The sequence below is a fragment of the Gorilla gorilla genome, chromosome 12, assembly GCF_029281585.2.
Source record: "Gorilla gorilla gorilla isolate KB3781 chromosome 12, NHGRI_mGorGor1-v2.1_pri, whole genome shotgun sequence".
Lineage (NCBI taxonomy): Eukaryota > Metazoa > Chordata > Mammalia > Primates > Hominidae > Gorilla > Gorilla gorilla.
In genome coordinates, this window is record NC_073236.2 from 113,891,260 (window position 1) to 113,913,616 (window position 22,357).

Here is a 22,357-nt window from a genome sequence, read left to right on the forward strand (position 1 = left end):
GCGCTCCATCCGGATTGACTTCAAGAGCAAGAGTTTGAGATGGAAAAGCTGGCCACGCTGCTCGGGTTGGGATGAGGTAATCCTCACAACCTCTTCCTGGGCGAGGAGAGGAAGGTTGAGGAATACCTGGGCGCAGGAAGAACCTCCTTGCGAAGTGGAAGGTTCTGTGCGGTGCTCAGAGAACCTGCTTCAGGCCTTTGCCGTCCTTTAGGAATCCGGGAGAATCCGAGAGCTCTCTGCAGAGGAGGTGGGGCCTCTGCCTGCCGCCAGAGTCGTACCACTGGGTTGAAAATTGAAAGGTGGTCAAGCCTACCCCCAGTCCGACACAGCCTGCTTCCTCGCATTTTCTTTTTCTTTTTTTCTTTTCTTTCTTTCTTTTTTTTTTTTTTGAGATGGAGTTTCGCTCTTGTTGCCCAGGCTAGAGTGCAATGGCACAATCTCTGCTCACTGCAACCTCCACCACCTGGGTTCAAGTGATTCTCCTGCCTCAGCCTCCCAAGTAGCTGGTATTACAGGCATGTGCTACCACGCCCGGCTAATTTTTTGTGTTTAGTAGAGACGGGGTTTCACCCTGTTAGTCAGGCTGGTGTCGAACTCCTGACAGGTGACCCGCCCTCCCCGGCCTCCCAAAGTGCTGGGATTACAGGCGTTAGCCCCCGCGCCCGGGCCCTCGCATTTTCTTTGCATTTGCTTTACCTTCTGTTCTCTCTCCCCATCAGTCCTGTTTGGGCCACCCTTTTTCTCTCCTACCCTTCTGTAGTTGCAATATGCATGCTGCTGACCTTCCATTCTCAGGGACATCCATCCCTCAAAGCACACCTAGGTGTGATGGCACAGGAGTTGAACCTGGTGAGCTGGTTCAACCTGATAAAGTGGAAAACGCTGAAGTATGTGGAAAGCAAGAAACAGGGATAGAGAAGTAAAAACTACATTTTCACACACACCACCCCACGATCGCCAAATCACCAAAATGTGTATTTGATATGTAATTAAAGTTAGACTTTCAGGCAATTCCGTCTTACATTTCCGTCTTATATTTGTCTTACATTTTTCCTTTCTTCTCAACCACCCCTAAAGCGTCCTTACCGAAGATACTTGTCTTCACTAATACAGCTTTCTCTTCAGTTGTTTTCTCCAATTGCTCCTAGTCTTGTCACTTAAACTTTTTTTTTTTTTTTTTTTGAGACAGAGTCTCACTCTACCACCCATGCTGGAGTGCAGTGGCACAATCTCGGCTTACCGCAACCCTTCCGGGTTCAAGTGATTCTCCTGCCTCAGCCTCCTTAGTAGCTGGGATTACAGGCGCGTGCCACCAAGCCTGGCTAATTTTTATATTTTTAGTAGAGACGGAGTTTCACCGTGTTGGCCAGGCTGGTCTTGAACTCCTGACCTCAGATGATCCATCCGCCTCAGCCTCCCAAAGGGCTGGGATTACAGGTGAGAGCCACTGCACCTGGCCTCACTTAAACCTTATCCTCTATGAATCATTCTGACTCTAGTCGGGAATGCCTTATGATAATAACAATTCTAAAATAGACTAGCTATGCAAATCACAAAGTGAGTGATGGTCAGTGCAGCACAGGTGTGTCGTCAATTCAGTGTCAGAAGGAAAATCTTGTTACCTTGATTATTCCTTTCAAAATAAGTTAGATTAACTCAAGCCTCAATGTTACAAAGTATTTTAAAAGTCTTGAAAGTTTTTAAGCTGGGCACAGTGACTGAACCTGTAGTCCCAGCTATTCAGGAGGCTGAGGAGGGAGGATTGCTTGACCCCAGGAGATTGAGACCAGCCTGGACAACAGAGTGGACTCCATCTGTGAAAAAATGAAGTGTTAAAGGTTTTGTTTGTTTTTAAGACAGGGTCTTGCTTGTTTCCCAGACTGGAGTGTGGAGGCCTCACTGCAACCTCAAACTCCTGGCCTCAAGCGATCCTCCCACCTTGGCTTCCTAAGGTGCTGGGATTATAGGTGTGAGCCAACAGGCCCAGCCAAGACTTTTTCCTGTAGAAGGCCTAATTTGGGCCGGGCCTAGTGGCTCTCACCTGTAATCCCAGCACTTTGGGAGACCGAGGTGGGTGGATCGTTTGAGGTCAAGAGATCGAGACCATCTTGGCCAACATGGTGAAATCCCATCTCTACTAAAAATACATTAATTAGCTGAGCATGGTGGCATGCACCTGTAGTCCCAGCTACTCAGGAGGCTGAGGCAGGAGAATCGCTTAAACCAGGCAGTTGGAGGTTGCAGTGAGCCAAGATTGCACCACTGCATTCTAGCCTGGTGACAGAGCAAGACTCCATCTCAAAAAAAAAAAAAAAAGCCTAATTTGGAGAGTAATACCACTACGTAAATTTTGGGGATAATGGACAGTTGAAAAATTTGAAAAACCCAACACAAATGTTAAATGTTTGAGGTGATGGATAACCTCATTTGTAATGATTTGATCATTACACACAGTATGCATGTATCAAAATATCACATGTACTTCCATTAATATGTACAAATATATATCAGTAAAAAAGATTTTTTCACTTTATTTTTTATCCTGTAACCAACAATTTTATCACTTAGAAACCTTTCCCCATGAACTCATATTCTGAAACTTTAGGAATTATTACATTTATTAACAAATTATCGATCATAGACTTTTTTTTTTTGAGATAGAATCTCACTCTTTCACCCAGACTGGAGTGCAGTGGCACAATCTCGGTTCACTGCAACTTCTGCCTCCTGGTTCAAGTGAAACTCCTGCCTCAGCCTCCCAAGTAGCTGGTATTACAGGCGCCGCCACCACACCTGTCTTAAGTTTTGTATTTTTAGTAGAGATGGGGTTTCATCATGTTGGCAAGGCTGCTCTTAGACCCCTGACCTCAAGTGATCCGCCCTCCTCAGCCTCCCAAAGTGCTGGGATTACAGGAATGAGCCACCGTGCCCAGCCCCTGGACTACATTCTTTATAGAGCAATTCTGAAAAAAGCATAAGCCCTAAACTAGGGCGTGAGCCACCATGCCTGACCAGGATAGTCTTGAACTCCTAACCTCAAGTGATTCGCCCTCCTCGGCCTCCCAAAGTGCTGGAATTACAGGCGTGAGCCACTGTGCCCGGCCAGGATCATACCTTTTTTTTTTTTTTTTTGAGGCAGGGTCTCACTCTGTCGCCCAAGCTGCAGTGCAGTGGAACGATCATGGCTCACTGCAGCCTCAGCCTCTTGGGCTCAAGCAGTCCTCCCACTTCAGCCTCCCGAGTACCTGAGACTACGGATGTGCACCATTACGCCCAGCTAATTTTTGTATTTTGTGTGGAGACGGGGTTTTGCCATGTTGCCCAGGCTGGTCTTGAACTCCTAGGCTCAAACAATCCGCCAGCCTTGGCCTCCCAAAATGCTGGGATTACAAGTGTGAGCCAACATACCCCACCATATATTTTAAATCATAATTTGACCCCTGCACGTAACTCACAGATGAGGAGTCTAAGATTCAGAGAAGTTAGGGCCTTCCCAGGGGTCACACTGTTAGTGCAGAGCCTGGACTATACGGGCAAGGGAAAAGAGAAGAAAACCTCCACAGGACACCGTATTACCTCAAGGTGAGAATTGCGAGGATTGAGAGGCTCGGCCAGTACTTAGCATTTGGATTCTCTAAAGTTAATTAAAGGTTTTGCTGGAGTGAGGACTAAGCATCAAGCTATATCTGCCAGTGAAGCAAGCAGAAGTGATCAAGGTATGGAAGATCTCTGACTCTAGAAAGGAAGAGTAAAATGGGGATCTACACAGGCCTAAAGGATAAACCTAGAGTTATGAAGAAATATTTCATAAAAGTGGAAACAGTGAAAAAAAATGTCAATCTACTGCTAGTTTAGGGGTTATGCTTTTTTCAAAATTGCTCAATAAAGAATGTAGTCCAGAGGCCAGGTGCAGTGGCTCATGCCTGTAATCCCAACACTTTGAGAGGCCCAGGCGGTGGATCACTTGATTAGGAGTTTGAGACCAGCCTGGCCAACTTGGTGAAACCCCATCTGTACTAAAAACACAAAAATTAGCCGGGCATGGTGGCAGGTACCTATAATTCCAGCTACTTGGGAGGCTGAGGCAGGAGACTCGCTTGAGCCTGGGAGGCCGAGGTTGCAGTGAGTCGAGATCGCGCCACTGCACTCCAGGCTGAGTGACAGAACGAGACTCCATCTCAACAACAACAACAAAAAATGTAGTCCAGGCCAGGCGCAGAGGCTCATGCCTGTAATCCCAGCACTTTAGGAGGCCAAGGTAGGCAGAGAGCTTGAGTCTAGGAGTTCCAGACCAGCCTAGGTAACATGGTGAAGCCCCATCTCTAAAAAAAGTAAGAAAAAATTAGCCTGGGGTGGGAGGATTGCTTGAGCCTGGGAGGCTGAGGTTGCAGTGAGCCATGATCCTACCACTGCACTACAGCGTGAGCAACAGAGTGAGATACACTGTCAAAAAAATAGACTGGGCACAGTGGCTCACGCCTATAATCCCAGCACTTTGGGAGGCTGAGGCGGGTGGATCATGAGGTCAAGAGATCGAGACCATCCTTGTCAACATGGTGAAACCCTGTCTCTGCTAAAAATACAAAAATTAGCTGGGCCTGGTGGCTCGCGCCTGTAGTCCCAGCTACTCAGGAGGCTGAGGCAGCAGAATCGCTTGAACCCGGGAAGCAGAGGTTGTAGTGAGCTGAGATCACGCCACTGCACTCCAGCCTGGGCGACAGAGCGAGACTCCGTCTCAAAAAATAAAAAATAGTTGTGTGGCGACATGAAACTGCTCACCCACAATCTGCTGAGCTCGCATGTGCGGGGGGTGGGGTCCCATGGCTTCCCCCTGTGCCTCCAGGCCACCGAGGTCGGTATCTGCCCTGTGGAGTTCAACCCCCAACTTACGTGACATCATACGTGGCACGTATCATACGTGGTACGTATGATACCTAAGGTGGAGTGGTCGGCGTTCCTGGAGGCGGCCGATAGCTTGCGCCTGATCCAGGTGCCTAAAGGGCCGGTTGAGGGATATGAGGAGAATGAAGAGTTTCTGAGGACCATGCACCACCTGCTGCTGGAGGTGGAAGTGATAGAGGGCACCCTGCAGTGCCCAGAATCTGGACGTATGTTCCCCATCAGCCACGGGATCCCCAACATGCTGCCGAGTGAAGAGGAAACTGAGAGTTGATTGTGCCAGGCGCCAGTTTTTCTTGTTATTTACTGTGTGTATTTTTGTTGATATATACCGTTTCCGAATTCTGCCGTGTGTATCCCCAACCCTTGACCCAATGACACCAAACACACAGTGTTCTTGAGCTCGATATTATATATTTTTTTCTCATTAAAGGTTCAAAACCAAAATAAATAAATGAATAAATAAAAATAAAAATAAAAAATAAAATAAATAAATAAATGGGAGGCTGGGTGCGGTGGCTAACACCTGTAATCGCAGCACTTTGGGAGGCCGAGGCGAGTGGATCACGAGGTCAGGAGATCAACACCATCCTGGCTAACACAGTGAAACCCCGTCTCTACTAAAAATACAAAAAATTAGCCGGGCATGGTGATGGGCGTCTGTAGTCCCAGCTACTCGGGAGGCTGAGGCAGGAGAATGGCGTGAACCTGGGAGGCGGAGCTTGCAGTGAGCCAAGATCGTGCCACTGCAATCCAGCCTGGGCGACAGAGCGAAACTCTGTCTCAAAAAAATAAATAAATAAAATAAATAAATAAATAAATAAAAGAGGGAGGGAGGAAAAGAGAAAGTAGTAGTCCAAATATTTGCAAAGCCAAGAAAAAAGAGGCATATTTATATGTTTATACTATCAATTAAGGTATTATCTCTATATTTTTCTAGAAAAAGCATAGCTGACCAGTTCATGGTTCTAGTCTTCAACTTAAGCTTTTAGGACCTGCCTCTACCTTATAAAAAACTCCTGCCTCAAAAGATATTGAGGCAGGATCATCTTTACCACTGTTCCCATGCATATTCAGTCTCTATAGCTGATTTCTTACTCTTTTATCCGTCCCCAACTTGCTCTCCGTGTTCTTCATAAGAATTGAGTCTTCCAGGCCGGGCGTGATGGCTCACGCCTGTAATCCCAGCACTTTGGCAGGCTGAGGCAGGCGGATCACCTGAGGTCGGGAGTTCCAGCCTAGCCTGGCCAACATGGAGAAACCCTGTCTCTACTAAAAAATACAAAATTAGCCAGGCGTGGTGGTGCATGCCTGTAATCCCAGCTACTCGAGAGGCTGAGGCAGGAGAATTGCCTGAACCCAGGAGGCAGAGGTTGCAGTGAGCCGAGATCGTACCATTGCATTCCAGCCTGGGCAAAAAGAGGGAAACTCCGTCTCAAAAAAAAAAAAAAAAAAAAAAAAGAGAGAATCAAGTCTTCACTTGAAAGGCCAGCCGACTGCTACGTCATCACTTTGCTGTAAAACCTTCCCCTCCAGTCTCCAGTACTTTGTGTATTTACTACTGCTTATTTCCTGTGTTCACACCCACAGTCTTCCTGCAGGGACTTCATGAGGATAGATCTTGGTTAGACTTTCCTGATGCTAAGTACTGATTGCCTAGTGGCTGGCAGCCCGTCAGTATTCTGCTCTGCCTGCATATCTTGACTTAGGCCTCCTCTTGTTAGAAAATAATTGCCCTACCAGGCATGGTGGCACATGCCTGTAGTCCCAGCTACTTAGGGGGCTGAAGCAGGAGGACTGCTTGAGCCTGGAAAGTCAAGGTTGCAGTGAGCCAAGATCCCGCCACTGTACTCCAGATTGGGCATCAGAGCAAGACCCTGTCTCAAAAAAAAAAAAAAAAAAACAAAGCCAGGTGCGCTGGCTCACGCCTGTAATCCCAGCACTTTGGGAGGCCGAGGTAGGCAGATCACGAGGTCAGGAGTTCGAGGCCAGCCTGGCCAACACGGTGAAACCCTGTCTCTACTAAAAAAAAAAAAGAATTAGCCGGGCATGATGGCGCGTGCCTGTAATCCCAGTTACTCGGGAGGCTGAGGCAGGAGAATCACTTGAACTCAAGAGGCAGAGGTTGCAGTGAGCTGAGATCGTGCCACTGCACTCCAGCCTGGGTGACAGAGCAAGACTCTGTCTCAAAAAAAAAGAAAAGAAAATGATTGCCCCGGGAGTCTTCCCCAGTCCTTTGGATATGTTTGTTCTAATCCACTGCCAAGGATGCCTCAGTTCTGAAATGCTGATCTCAGCTGGCTGTTGAGGGGCTCCAGGCCCTCGCCAACAAGTCTTATTTTCTATCCTAGCTTCCATATGCTAATCTTCAGAGAAGCTGAACGAGACTTCTTTCCCACACTATCTTCTGTATTCCCACAGTAAACTTCTGGGCTCAATCAAGTCTCCTGCCTCAGCCTCCCAAGCAGCTAGGACTACAGGAATGTGCCACCATGCCTAATTTATTTTATTTTTTTGTAGAGATAGGTTCTCACTATGTCGCCCAGGCAGGTCTTGAACTCCTGGCTTCAAGTAATCCTCCTACCTTGGCCCAGTGTCTTGCATGTGGTGGGAGCTCAATAAACTTTAGTTAAATTAAATTATATCTATATTGGGAGAAATGTTGGAAGTTGTAACTAATTTCCTGCTCCATGAAAAAATGCCCCAACCAGCCTCTATGTCAACATGGCCAGTGAGCTTGCCTTGCAGACAGCTGATTGCAGGGCTAGGTATTTGTGACAAAAAAGCATTCCACAGACTGAGAGTAACTATGTTTGTCTATAACATCACCCATTTGTTTTAATTCCATCCTCTAGGGCAACACTGGATAAATCTTTCCCTAATTTCACATGACAGTGCTTTAACTATCTGAACATAGTATTGGTGTTTTCCTCTAGGCTGCTTCAAGTTAACCCTCTCTCTTTTTCTTCCCCTTCTGAGGTATTGAAACTCTTTTCATATAAGACGATTCTCAGAAAACTATCATCACCATCATTCTGCTTTGCTTATGTCTCTCTTAGAGTATGACACCCATAATTGAACATTATGTTTGAGTTGAGGGCATAATCCCATGGAAATAACCAGATCAAGCTACCACTGGCAGGTAGTAGAAATATCTAAGACGAAGATGGTTTCAAAACCACCTTCCAGGTTAACTGCATTGTAACTAAAGAGCTATACAATAAATTATGATTAAAATTACATTTCACATTTACAAATTTAAAATAGACCAAGAAGGCTAGGCACAGTGGCTCGTGCCTGTAATCTCAACACTTTGGGAGGCTGAGGAGGGAAGATCACTTGATCCCAATCAGCCTAGGCAATATGGCAAGACCCTGTCTCAGCCGGGTGCGGTGGCTGACGCCTGTAATCTCAGCACTTTGGGAGGCCAAGACGGGAGGATCACGAGGTCAGGAGATTGAGACCATCCTGCCTAACACGGTGAAACTCCGTCTCTACTAAAAATACAAAAAAATTAGCTGGATCTGGTCGTGGGCGCCTGTAGTTCCAGCTACTCGGGAGGCTGAGGCAGGAGAATGGTGTGAACCCGGGAGGTGGAACTTGCAGTGAGCCGAGATAGCGCCACTGCACTCCAGCCTGGGCAACAGAAAGAGACTCTGTCTCAAAAAAAAAAAAAAAAACCCTGTCTCTACAAAAAATAAAATTAGCTGGACATGGTGGCTCACACCTGTAGTCCTAGCTGCTCAGGAGGCTGAGGTAGGAGGATCACTTGAGCCCAGGAGTTCAAGGTTGCGGTGAGCTGTGATGGTGTCTCTGCACTCAAATCTGAGAGACAAAGGAAGACCTTTTCTAAAAAAATAAAATTAAGAAGAAGAACAGGCAATTAACAGAAGTGTATGACTATATGAAGAAATGTTCTGAAACAAAATATTCAAGTTTGTAACCAGAGAAATTAAAATTAAACAATAAGATAATATTTTCCATCCATCAGCATGGCAAAAATTAGAAAAATGGATAATACCAAGTGTTGGTAAAGATGTGAAGAGATGAGAACTCTCATGCATAGCTGACAGGAATTCAATCTGGTCTAGCCATTCTGGGAAGCAACAAGGCAATATTTAATAAATAATGTACATACTTGTGACTCAACAGCACTATTCCTGGGGGCGTCCAAGAGAAATTCCCACACAGGTTCATCATTGCTTTGTCGTAGCTAGATGTTGGATTGGAACCAATCTAAGCATCTATTACTAGGAGAATAAGTAAATAAAATACAATGGATGCTCACTGAGTTAGAGCAGATCAGAAAGGGTTGGCTTGGGTTTGAAAATTGGCTATTATGACAACTCAGACCCAAGTTAAGGTTGTTAGCACTTCTGTTTATTAATAAACTGGGGCCAGGTGCAGTGGCTTAAGCCTGTAATCCCAGCACTTTGGGAGTCCATGGCGGGTGGATCAATTGAGGTCAGGAGTTTGAGACTAGCCTGGACAACATGCTGAAACCCCGTATCTACTAAAAATAAAAAAAAAATTAGCCAGGCGTGGTGGTGCAGGCCTGTAATCCCAGCTACTCCGGGGGCTGAGGCAGGAGAATCGCTTGAACCCAGGAGGCAGAGGTTGCAGTGAGCTGAGATCATGCCACTGCACTCCAGCCTGGGTGACAGAGCAAGACTCCCGCTCAAAAAAATATATAAAAATAATAAATTGGCAAACAAGCTAAGCAAAGAACAATGATACAGGCATGCAATGTGAAATAAGCACATAAGCAAAGAACACAAATAAGCAAAGAACAATGCTTTTCTAGTTCCTCACAGAAGCATGCCTAAGTTCTGGTGATCACCGCAGGCCTTACCCATGGCCTATCCCACATTCATAGGGAGAAAACTGGTCTAATGAGGTCAGAGTTGGGACTAGCTTTTTTTTTTTTTTTTTTTTTTTGAGACGAATTCTCGCTCTTATTCTCCAGGCTGGAGTGCAGTGGTGTGACCTCGGCTCACTGCAACCTCCGCCTCCCAGGTTCAAGTGATTCTCCTGCCTCAGCCTCCCAAGGCGCTGGGATTACAGGTGCGTGCCACCACACCCGGCTAATTTTTGTATTTTTAGTAGAGACGGGGTTTCACCATGTTGGCCAGGCTGGTCTCAAACTCCTGACCTCAGGCGACCTACCCACCTTGGCCTCCCAAAGTTCAGGGATTACAGGCGTGAGCCACCGCGCCCAGCCTGGGACTAGCTTTTTTTTGTAGGATTAACCTCAGGAGGAGGCCAGGTCAGCATTCAAGAGCCTACCGTATACCATATAAGAAAGTTTCTTGTATTATTGGGCCGATAGCAGGCTTGCCCGTGGCCTATCCCACATGCACTATTAAGCCCCTAACTAGCTGCACCTTCAGCAACATAGTGAACTGAAACAAAGGAAACAGAAAATGAATTATAGGCTGGGCGTGGTGGTCACACCTGTAATCCCAGCACTTTGGGAGGCCTAGGCAGGCAGATCACGAGGTCAGGAGTTTGAGACTGGCCTGTCCAACATGGTGAAACCCTATCTCTACTAAAAATACAAAAATTAGCCAGATGTGGTGGCAGGCGCCTGTAATCGCAGCTACTCGGGAGACTGAGACAGAATTGCTTGAACCTGGGAGGTGGAGGTTGCAGTAAGCCGAGATCATACCACTGCACTCCAGCGGGAGTGACAGAGCAAGACTCTATCTCATTAAAAAAAAAAAAAGATTTATAATACAATGCCATTCAGGTAAATTACAAACAACAATTTTCTTTTATGAGGTTTCACACGTTTAATAACATACATCAAACATATTACACATGAAACCTATGGAAGAAGAAGGCAATGAGAGGGAAGAAGGGGGAAAAATAGGCTGGGTACAGTGGCTCACGCCTGTAATCCCAGCACTTTGGGAGGCCGAGGCGGGCTGATTACCTGATGTCAGGAGTTCAAGACCAGCCTGGCCAACATGATGAAACCCCGTCTCTACAAAAATACAAAAATTAGCTGGGCATGATGGCAGGTGCCTGTAATCCCAGCTACTCGGGAGGCTGAGGCGGGAGAATTGCTTGAATCTGGGAGGTGAAGGTTGCATTGAGCCAAGATCGTGCCATTGCATTCCAGCCTGGGTGACAGAGTGAGACTCTGTCTTAAAAAAAAAAGAAGGGGGAAAAATATAAAATGAGTAGGACCTTGCACAGACCACATAGTCAGTGGTCAATGTGCTAGAAAGTGAGGAATGTGATTAACTCAGTGCTCAGCATCCCAGATCTAAATTTTTAAACAAATTGAGAAGATCAAATTGCACATGGAGGTAGATGACATTGATATTGATACTCTTTATAGTTATCATTTGCAGAAAAATATCAAAATGAGAAGAAAAACCTTAAATATTTGGTTTGGATCAATACAAAAAATATAGATTCTGGCTGTTTCTTTTATGCCTAACTGCCACATAGCATAACAATAGTTATGCAAATTTAAAAATGTGACAGATTTATTTCATCATATGAACTTGGCCATGGACTTTATGGAATTGTCAGTTTCTGAAGCTTGGTGCTCAACTCTCAGCTGTCAGCTCTTTCCCCTCCCTGTCTGGTGCTAGCTGTTTGGAAAAATCCAGTTATTTGCAAGCTACCTCACCTTTTTCCTGGAGCCAAAGAAAGAGTAGAAGTATAGGTTATCAAAAGCCCTTACACACCTGATAATTGAGTCAGTCACTGTCAAGACAATATCTAAAAGCAGCCATCTCTGTTGTCCAAAATACCTCCAAGAAAAATAACTTAGGGGCCGGGCGCAGTGGCTCACGCCTGTAATCCCAGCACTTTGGGAGGCCAAGGTGGGTGGATCACGAGGTCAGAAGATCGAGACCGTCCTGGCCAACATGGTGAAACCCTGTCTCTACTAAAAATACAAAAAATTAGCCGGGCATGGTGGTGTGCGCCTGTAGTCCCAGCTACTGCAGAGGCTGAGGCAGGAGAATCGCTTGAATCTGGGAGGTGGAGGTTGCAGTGAGCTGAGATCGTGCCACTGCACTCCAGCCTGGGTGACAGAGCAAGATTCTGTCTCAAAAAATAATAATAACTTAAAGGAGTATAATTTTACTGTTTGTAACTCAAAGGATAAATGCTTGGGGGGATGGATACCCCATTTTCCATGATGTGCTTCTTTCACATTTCATGTCTATATTAAAACATCTCATGTACCCAATAAATATATACACCTACTGTGTACCCACAAACATTGAAAATAAAAATAAAAGAAAAAATACTCCCAAGAGGAAGCCAGACTTTTGCCCATGTAGCTTATGCATTCAGCGTTCCACTACCTTTTGCCCTCCCTCAGGGCACTGGTGTCCACAGGGCAAACCTGCCCTGTGTCCTTGAAGGCCAAATAGGGATGCTATTTCTTTCTTTCTTTTTTTTTTTTTTTTCTTTTTTTGCGATGGAGTCTTACCCAGTCGCCCAGGCTGGAGGGCAGTGAAACAATCTCAGCTCACTGCAACCTCCACCTCCCGGGTTCGAGTCATTCTTCTGCCTCAGCCTCCTGAGTAGCTGGGATTACAGGTGTACAGCTACACAAAGAAGCAGGCACAGTGAGGGCGACTGAGAGCAGTAGCACTTGGTTTCTGGGCCACCTCTGGACCCCAGAGCTGGATGGGATCCCAAGTCCAGTGCTGGCCACCATGGTGCTACAGGCTACAGAATCTCTCTGGGGTCCGGCAGGGGCAGTGATGGACTCACTGCTTGGCCTAACAGACTGAATCTGTGGCCTGTTTCTTTCCCCAGATCCCTGAGCCTGTTTCTCTAGCCTTCCCAGTAATTCTGAGAGCTTCCCAATAGCCTTTCAGTAAATGTATGTTCTGCTTCTAAATGCCAAATATCAGTTTCTCTTGCAACCAAAACCCATGACTGATACACTTGTTTCTGGTAAAATTCCCAGGATGACTCCAGCTCTACCTGACATTTGTGCACGTCCACTTCCTCTTTCCCACCTTCTGCTAACCTTGCCACTTGAATGTGCTGCACCTCTGCTGAAACTTGGCTCCTGCCTGCCCTCCAAGGCTGCTGCAGCCTCGGTTCCTCTTTCCTGGGTCTCCACTGCCTCTTTCTAGCCCCCTCTACCCCAGGTTCAGGTGACCTGTGCTCCCAGCCCATCCTGAGGCCTAGACAGGTTGGGCAGTCATCCTAACCCTGTCATGATGTCAGCAGTGAGCCTCGTGCTGGCAGGGCAGAGTCCTCAGATGCTGGAAGGGAGGGTCACCAGGAGGAAAGAGGGACACAGGCAAAGAGATAGGAAAGTTGCAGAGGCTCCCTTTTTTGTTTGTTTGCTTGTTTGTTTGTTTGTTTGTTTGTTGACTCAGTCTTGCTCTGTCCAGGCTGGAGTACAGTGGCACCATCTTGGCCCACTGCAACCTCCGCCTCCTGGGTTCAAGCTGATTCTCCTGCCTCAGCCTCCCGTGTAGCTGGGATTACAGGTGTGTGCCATCACACCCAGCTAATTTTTTTTTTTAGGCGGGTCTCACTCTGTCACCCAGGCTGGAATATAATAGCTCAATCATAACTAACTGTGGCCTCAAACTCCTGTGCTCAAGTGATCATCCTGCCTCAGCCTCCCAAGTAGCTGAGATTACAGGTGTGAGTCACTGCACCCAGCTAATTTTTTTTTTTTTTTTTTTTTTTTTTTTAGTGGACATGGGGGTCTCACTATGTTTCCCAGGCTGGTCTTGAACTCCTGGCCTCAAGCAGTCCTCCTGCCTCAGCCTCCCAAAGTTCTGGAATTACAGGCGTGAGCCACCATGCCTGGGGTATTTTTATATTTTATCTAACAACATGAGTTTTCATTTATGGATTTCCTGCATTGTTCTGGCCCTTTAGAGGCATGACTTCACAATAATACATTGATGTAGGAACTATGATCATCCCCATTTTCAGATGAAGAAACAAGTGTTTAAATAGGTTAAAAGAGGCCAGGCATGGTGTCTCACACCTGTAATCCCAGCACTTTGGAAGACCAAATCTGGCACATTGCTTGAGGCCCAGGGTTCAAGACCAGACTGGGCATCATAGTGAAACCCTGTCTCTACAAAAAATACAAAAATTAGCAGGGCACGGTGGTACGCGCCTGTAGTCCCAGCTGGTAGGGAGGCTGAGGTGGGAGGATTGCTTGAGCCTGGGAGGCGGAGGTTGCAGTGAACCGAGATTGCACCACCACACTCCAGCCTGGGCAGCAGAGCAAGACTCTATCTCAAAAAAAAAAAAAAAGAAAAAAAGAAAAGAAAAGAAAAAGATGTTAAAAGACATGGAAGGTGGGGTGCAGTGGCTCATGCCTGTAATCCCAGCACTTTGGGAGGCTGAGGCGAGTGGATCACCTGACATCAGGAGTTCGAGACCAGCCTGGCCAATATGGTGAAACGCCATCTCTACTAAAAATACAAAAATTAGCCAGGCATGGTGGTGGGCACCTGTAATCTCAGCTATTCAGGAGGCTGAGGCAGGAGAATCATTGAACCCAAGAGGAGGAGGCTGCAGTGAGCTGAGATTGAACCACTGCACTCCAGCCTGGGCAACAGAGCAAGACTCCATCTCAAAAAAAAAAAAAAAAAAAAAGAGATGGAATGTGATGATGCCTGGTATTTCCTTCAAAATAAGTGGGAGTAAGGGGGATAAGTAGAGTATAGATGAAATAAAGTTACAGTGGGTTAATGATTATTCAAGCTGGATGATAAGTATATGGAAGTTCATCATACTAATGTGTGTCATTCATATATATTTGAAGCTTTCCATAATTAAAAGTTGTTTTTAGTCTGATCTAAGTCATACAACTATAAATGATGAAATTAGGTTTTGATCCCAGGCCCTCCTAACTTCAGAGCCTGCTCTCTTAACCTCTATGCTGGATACCTGGCAAGGTGCCTAAAAAGAGCTAAGCAGAAAAGATAAGTGATTTTCAGAGAATTCAGAAGGGATTTGGAAGCCTCTCAATTAATTTCTGCTCCGTTTTCTAGGTACTTCATGGGAAGGATCAACATAAGTAGAGCCAGATATTAATACCCCTCACCCAGAGCTTCTTATACAGAAGATGCCCTCCTTTTTTCTGCCTGCTTCTGAGTAGGTGCAGAAGCACCCATGAGAGAGTGGTTGGCAGCCAAAGTTTTCTAAAAACACCCAGGCAACAGCTGTCCTTGGTTGTCACCTGACTCACCAGGCCCTGAGTCAGCACCACTCCCCTACACAGCCTCCCCTGCTGAGCCAGATCTGACCTGCCCTTTCCTGGCTGGGCTGAACTAGTTGGGCCAGCCCAGCCCTGTGCTATCCCAGCATCCTCCTCAGTGGGCAGCTTCTTGCTCCTTTACATGCATCTGGAGTTCCCACCCATGTGCTACCCTTGTCATCCAGGGCAGCAACCATATGCCTGAAACTCTAGCTCTGAAGAGAGCTAAAAGGCCCACTCCATGTCCTCAGAGGCATGAACAGGGATCTGGAATCTGTGTCTGGATATAGATGACATAGGATGGCCTGGGCACCAGCATCTTCCACCATCTGCAGAGGAAAGTCTTCCCTCTCTGGGTATCTCTGGGATTTGCTTTAGGCAAATAACCAGAATGAAATGTAAAGACACCCCCCTATTCCTCTGGGACTAGGTTCAGTCCCAGAAGAGAACAAGGCTGGGGCAACATGAAGACCAAGATTTTGCTTCTGTGTTTGGTCTGTGTTTCTGTGAAAAACTCTCATGGATCATCTCATCTCAGCCTTTTCTTGGCCTAAACATGAAGCTACAGTAAGTGCTGACATATTCTCCAGGCATTGGTAGAGACTGAGCCTGGCACCATAATTGGAGGACACAGACACTGACCTCATTGCTAAGTCATTAAGGTGACACCTGCTTCCAACCTCAGACATCCAGGCCACCCTGCTCTGAATCCTGGCCCTGCCACTGAGGCATACGTGATCTTGAGCTAGTAACTAACCTTTGTGAGTCTCAGTTTTTCTCATCCGTACAGTAGGAATACTATACCTACCTTGCAGGTTGTCGTGAGGGTCAGACAAAGTAGTGCATGTGAAGCACTTTGTGGGTGAACAATAAAAATCTGTGTCCTTGCCTGGTGCAGTGGTGCATGCCTATAATCCCAGTACTTTGGGATGCTGAGGCCGGAGGATGGCTTGAGCCCAGGAGTTTGAGACCAGCTTGGGTAACATGGCGAAACCCCCTCTCTATAAATCCAAAAAAAATGGCAGGTGCAGTGGTGCACGCATGTAGTCTCAGCTACTCAGGAGGCTGAGGTGGGAGGATTGCTTGAGCCCAGGAGTCAGAGGTTGCAGTGAGCTGAGATCATACCACTGCATTCCAGCCCAGGCTACAGAGTAAGACCTTGTTTTAAAAAAAGGCTGGGTGCAGTGGCTCCTGCCTGTAATCCCAGCACTTTGGGAGGCCGAGGCAGGCAGATCACAAGGTCAAGAGATCGAGACCATCCTGGCCAACATGGTGAAACCCCATCTCTATTAAAATTAAAAAAATTAGCTGGGCATGGTGGCATGTGCCTGTAGTCCCAGCAACTCAGGAGGCTGAGGCAGGAGAATTGCTTGAACCCGGGAGTTGGAGGTTGCAGTGAGCTGCGATTGCGCCACTGCAATCCTGCCTGGCGACACAGCAAGACTCTATCTAAAAAAAAAAAAAAAAAAAAAAAAAAAAAATCAGTGTCTTTCACTTTGCCTTGTTCCTTGGGAACAGCTCTTATTCAAACTGTACTGATATCAAAGCTTTTAGGCCTGAGACCAAGCTCTGCCCAGCTTTCCACTCTTGATTCTGGGCATTCACACCGGAGTCCCAATACCTTCCCACTGATTCCCATGTCAAAAGACAAAATTCCAACAAATTTAGTTTAAACATTTTAACTGGCTTTCATTTGAAATTCCAGAATTGGGCAATATCTCATTCTACAAGGCAGAATGAATGTTCCCATGAGCCGAGCAGAGGAGGTTGGTTTTAGAGACAGAAAGCAGAAACAAAACGAAAAGTGGATTCGTCATTTCAAAGTTACTTTTCTCATAAAGGTTAAAGCAGAGGGGACTTCCTTATCACGCTGGCTAAAACTGGCCTTTTTGGAAATTTGGCTATTATCTCTCATTCTCCTGATTTCTTAGAAGGTCAGATAAACTTAGTTTCAGCTTGGTGACATGAAACTTCAGCATGAGTAACTTCATTTTGGTTGGTCTGTTGGACCTAGTGCAGGAGCTCAGTCCAAACCAATGGTCTCCAATAAATTGTATTTATACCTACATGGGCCAGTTGTTTTCTGATCGTCTGCCAGCCCAGACCACACCACAGTCCTGACTCCATAATTCCATGCACTTTTTTTTTTTTTTTTTGAGATGGAGTCTCACTCTGTGTCCTAGGCTGTAGCTTAATGGCACGATTTCGGCTCACTGCAACCTCCGCCTCACGGGTTCAAGCGACTCTCCTGCCTCAGTCTCCCAAGTAGCTGGGATTACAGGTACCCGCCACCACGCCCGGCTGACTTTTGTATTTTTATTAGAGACGTGGTTTCACCATGTTGGCCAGGCTGGTCTCAAACTCCTGACCTCAAGTGATCTGCCCGCTTTGGCCTCCTAAAATGCTGGGATTACAGGCGTGAGCCACCGTGTCCAGCCCTTCATAATTCCATGCATTCTTAATTTGTGTCTGTCCCACTGGCTACTACCACACAGTTGGATCTGATAATTTCTGTGTACTCTCTCACTAACTCATTCCCTTCTTCCTCCTTTTCTTTAGCCTTAAAACTCCTGAAGGTGGGTTTTCCAGGGCCCCTTCTCCCATCACTGCCTTTTGTGTATTCTCATTGCTAAGGACCCACTGTCTTGAGTCTCCCGCAGGCAAACAGCCAGCTCTACCCCTTCCCCTTCTTTCCTCCAGGCTCCCCTGCCAGGGGAGGGATGTTATAGCTCTCTTACCAGCGTCAGGACTTTGACTAATCACACCAGTTTTTCAATATCTCTCAAAGTGTGGGAGCCACAATCAGGCATGATATGCCACGCATGGTTTGACCTGGTGTAGTAGAAAAGACAACCACATTTTTCATTGTACACATGTACTGGGGTTAATGTAACCTAAGTGTAGATTAGGATTTTGGCAACTGTGTCATGATGTTTGCTCTAATAGGTTTGTGGCCAGCTGAAAATCCTAGGCCTTTTTTCACAAACTGCAGATAAGTCTCCACATTTTGTACTGATATAGCTGACTTAATAATATCTAACTTTAATAATTCCTTAAAAACTTTTTTTTATGTTTTTGAGGCAGGGTCTCACTCTGTTGCCCAGGCTGGAGTACAGTGGCGCAGTCTCGGCTCTCTGTAGCCTCAACCTCCTGGGCTCAAGCAATCCTCCCACCTCAGCCCCTCAAGTAGCTGGGACTAAAGGAGCACACCACCACACCCTGCTAATTTTTGTATTTTTTGTAGAGACAGGGTTTTGCCATATTGCCCAGGCTGTTTTTGAACTCCTGAGTTCAAATGATCCTCCTGCCTCAGCCTCCCAAAGTACTGGGATTACAGGTATGTACCACCACACCCAGCCTAACTTTAATAATTCATCAATTTATCACTATTATAAATAACTTTGGTTCTTTAACAAATAAATTGCGAGGAAAAAAAAAGTGTCAGAGGGGTGATTTGTAGATAAAAGAGACTTTCAACCAATTGCAATGTGTGGGCCGGGAGCGGTGGCACACACCTGTAATCCCAGCACTTTAGGGGGCCAAGGCGGGCAGATCATGTGAGGCCAGGAGTTTGAGACCAGCCTGGGCAATGTGATGAGCTTTATCTCCACAAAATTAATAATACAAAAAAATCAGCTGGGCATGGTGGTGCATGCCTGTGGTCCCAGCTATTTGGGAGGCTGAAGTGGGAGGATTACCTGAGACCAGGAGGCAGAGGTTGCAGTGTGCCAAGACTGTGCCACTGCACTGCAGCCTGGGTGGAAATCTTGTCTCTCTCTCTCTCTCTCTCTCTCTCTCTCTCTGTCTCTCTGTCTCTCTCTCTCTCTCTCTCTATATATATATATATTTGTGTATATATATGTGTGTGTGTATATATATGTGTTTATGTATATATATATATATATATATTTTTTTTTTGAGACATAGTCTCACTGCAATGCCTAGGCTGGAGTGCAATGGTACAATCTCAGCTCACTGCAACCTCCACCTCCCAGGTTCAAGTAATTCTCCTGCCTCAGGCTCCTGAGCATTTGGGATTACAGGCACCTGCCACCACACCCAGATAATTTTTGTATTTTTAATAGAGACGGTGTTTCACCATGTTGGCCAGGCTGGTCTTGAACTCCTGACCTCAAGTGATCTGCTTGCCTTGGCCTCCCAAAGTGCTGAGATTACAGGCATAAGCCACCAGGCCCGGCCTCATCTCCTCATTTTAAAATTGATAATATAACCAGGAGATGATTGGTCTTTGCTCTCACTCCTTATACAACTCAAGTCCAAACTGAGAACTTTGTTTGCATCCCCTCCAATACATCCAAATTCAAAAATACCTATGACTAAGGAGATTTTACTGAAGGCTTCATGGGAAGACAGAAGAGGATTACATCACACACCATAAAGCAAAGCTTAATTAGATCCCTCCACTCCACTAGCTAAACCTGTTCTCCCTCCAAAAGTTTTCTCCCTTACTACCATATTGCCAACTTTCCTCCCTTCATCTCTTTCTGTATACAACTTCTGAATTCCCTCTTTTCTTCCAGACCATTCAGTTATGGTCCCAAGTTTATCACCTCATATCATTTGCATTCAACAAAACAAAAGCACAATAGTTACCTAAAAAGCAACTGACTATTTTTCCTCAAGCATGCTCCTTGGGAAAGTGGGAGGTATCTCAGTTCATGGCAATAGAGCCCATGTCAATAATAAATATTTCCTGGAGGCTTGTTAAGAATAAGATGCTGGGCTAAGCATCTGACAAAATGATTTCATGTCATGTAGTTCATTAGTGGCAAATCTAGTATAGAACTTTAATTAGAAAGGTTAAATCACAACTTTTTTTTTTTTTTTTTTTGAGACGGAGTCTCGCTCCCACTGTCACCTGGGCTGGAGTGCAGTGGTGCGATCTCAGCTCACTGCAACCTCTGCCTCTCGGGTTCAAGTGATTCCCCTGCCTCAGCCTCCCGAGTAGCTGGGACTATAGGCACCTGCCACCACGCCCAGCTAATTTTGTGTATTTTTAGTAGAGATGGGGTTTCGCCATGTTGGCCAGCCTGGTCTCGAACTCCTGACCTCGTGATTCGCCCGCCTCGGCCTCCCAAAGTGTTGGGATTACAGGTGTGAGCCACCGTGCCTGGCCTAAATCACAACTTCTGAGCCACTCATATTCATGTTCTTCAGTTTTTTGTTTGTTTGTTTGTTTGTTTTTGCTTAACAGCCCTGTAGGCTAGATGGAAAAGGTACATTATTTCATTTTCTAAAGATAGGGAAATCGAGAGACAGTGACTGAGGGACTTTGCAACTTAGATAGTGAGAGGTCTTGATCCATGTCTAGGTTATTTTGTCTTTTGCAGGATGTATGAAATTGTGGCCAAATTCACATGGAAAATGTAACAAGGGACACTGTGTAATCTAAGACATTGTTATGTGAGGTCAAGTAGAAAGGACCGAAGCATTATGATTGATAAGGAGTACCGAGAAGAGAAGTGGGAGAGGACAGACTGTCAGTGTTTCTCCCACGGTGACAGGGAAGAGAGGCCAGCGCTGGGCAAGGCAGGATCCTGTTTGGCAAGGGATGTCTGTCCCTGTGTGGGAAAGCATGACTCATCGGGGTGCCATAGCTCAGTGACACAGGCTCTTAAGATCTTTCAAGTCCCCTTAGCCCTACTCTGTATTTACAAAGTGACTCTTGGATATACTTTGAGCTTCTGAAGTGTGCCTTCCACAAAGCAAGGAATGTGCTGACAGGGGTTTCTTCGGGCCTATTGTCAATTACATTTCACAGAATGAATGAATAATGCTGCATCCGGTTTCTCCCTTGTGGGTTTGGTTTAGAGTGAGTTTATTCATTCAACATCAGTTCAACAAATATTTATTGAGTGCCATTTACGTGCCAGGCATTGGTTGGAGCCCTTGTGACACAGTCAGATAAGATCTCTATCCTCACAGAGTGCACGCGCTGATGAGGGGATGACGCATAAGAGAAAAACAAACATATCAATAGATAACTGCAGACTGATAGTCCACACCTGGGGTTACTGAATTCCTGCACACAGGCTCAGCTGTACCCGAGGTTCTAAGACCCTCCCTGTCTCATGCATACCAGGAAGACTTAAGAAGCTTTAGCTCAATCTCAGAGGATTTAGCAGATCAAATTTCCCTCTAGTCTGACCTTGCCCCTGAGAGGCCGTGTTTAGACTTAAGACCCACTACTTCTCTCACTGCTGCAGGTTTAGCCTCACAGCCTCAGTGTGTGTCACTCTATGCCCAGTGGGTTGGAAGGTCTTTCTACTCTAGCTAATGCGAACACCAGCTCTTCCCAGCCTGTGTAAGCTCTGCTGACGGATCCATTTCCTCCTCCTCTCCAGGGTTCCTTTCCCCAGTGTGTCAGTAGTTTCTTCACACACGTGACTGATTGGAACCCAAAGAATCAGGGGAAGCCGGGCGCAATAACTCACGCCTGTAATCCCAGCCCTCTGGGAGGCTGAGGCAGGCAGATAACCTGAGCTCAGGAGTTTGAGACCAACCTGGGCAACATGATGAAATCCTGTCTCTACAAAACATACAAAAAGTAGCCAGGTGTGGTGGCTTGCACTTATAGTCCCAGCTACTCCGGAGGTTGAGGCTGCAGTGAGCCATATTCGCACCACTGCACTCCAGCCTCGGTGACAAAGTGAGACCCTGTCTCAAAAATAAAAAAGTCAGGGGACTCCTCTGCAGGTCTCCAGGAGCCCACGTTCTCTGTGCTATAGCTTGGACACTCTCTCCAGCTGGGACATCTGCTCTGCTCACCTCCTTGGTTTCCCTTCTCTTAAGGATCACTGTCCTGAGTTCCCTGTTGACCAATGACCAATGTCTTAAAACCACTGTTTCATATATTTCGTTCAATTTTTTGCTTGATTAAGGAGAGGATAAATCTAGACCCCATTCCTTCATCATGGCAAAAAGTAGACATTGTCTTCTTCTGTTAAGTAATTGTTTTTATTGAAGCATCACACACATACACAAAAGCACACAAATCCTAAGTGTATACAGCTCAATAAACTTTCACAAAATGGACACACCTGTGCAACCACCTCTCACATTAATAAATAGAATATTACCAGCACATCAGAAACGCCATGCTCCTTTCCAATCACTACCCATCCTCACGGGGGAGCCACTTTTCTAATTTTTAACACCATAGTGCCTGTTTTTGAACTTGCAGTATGTATTCTTTTGTGTCTGACCTTTTCTGTGTGTTGTGTG

General features: G+C 46.1%; 1 pseudogene; it reads left to right on the forward strand.

Moving 5' to 3' along the window:
* The first annotated feature begins 4,759 nt into the window (after positions 1-4,759).
* On the forward strand, positions 4,760-5,354 carry LOC101124526 (multifunctional methyltransferase subunit TRM112-like protein; annotated as a pseudogene).
* Positions 5,355-22,357: the final 17,003 nt, after the last annotated feature.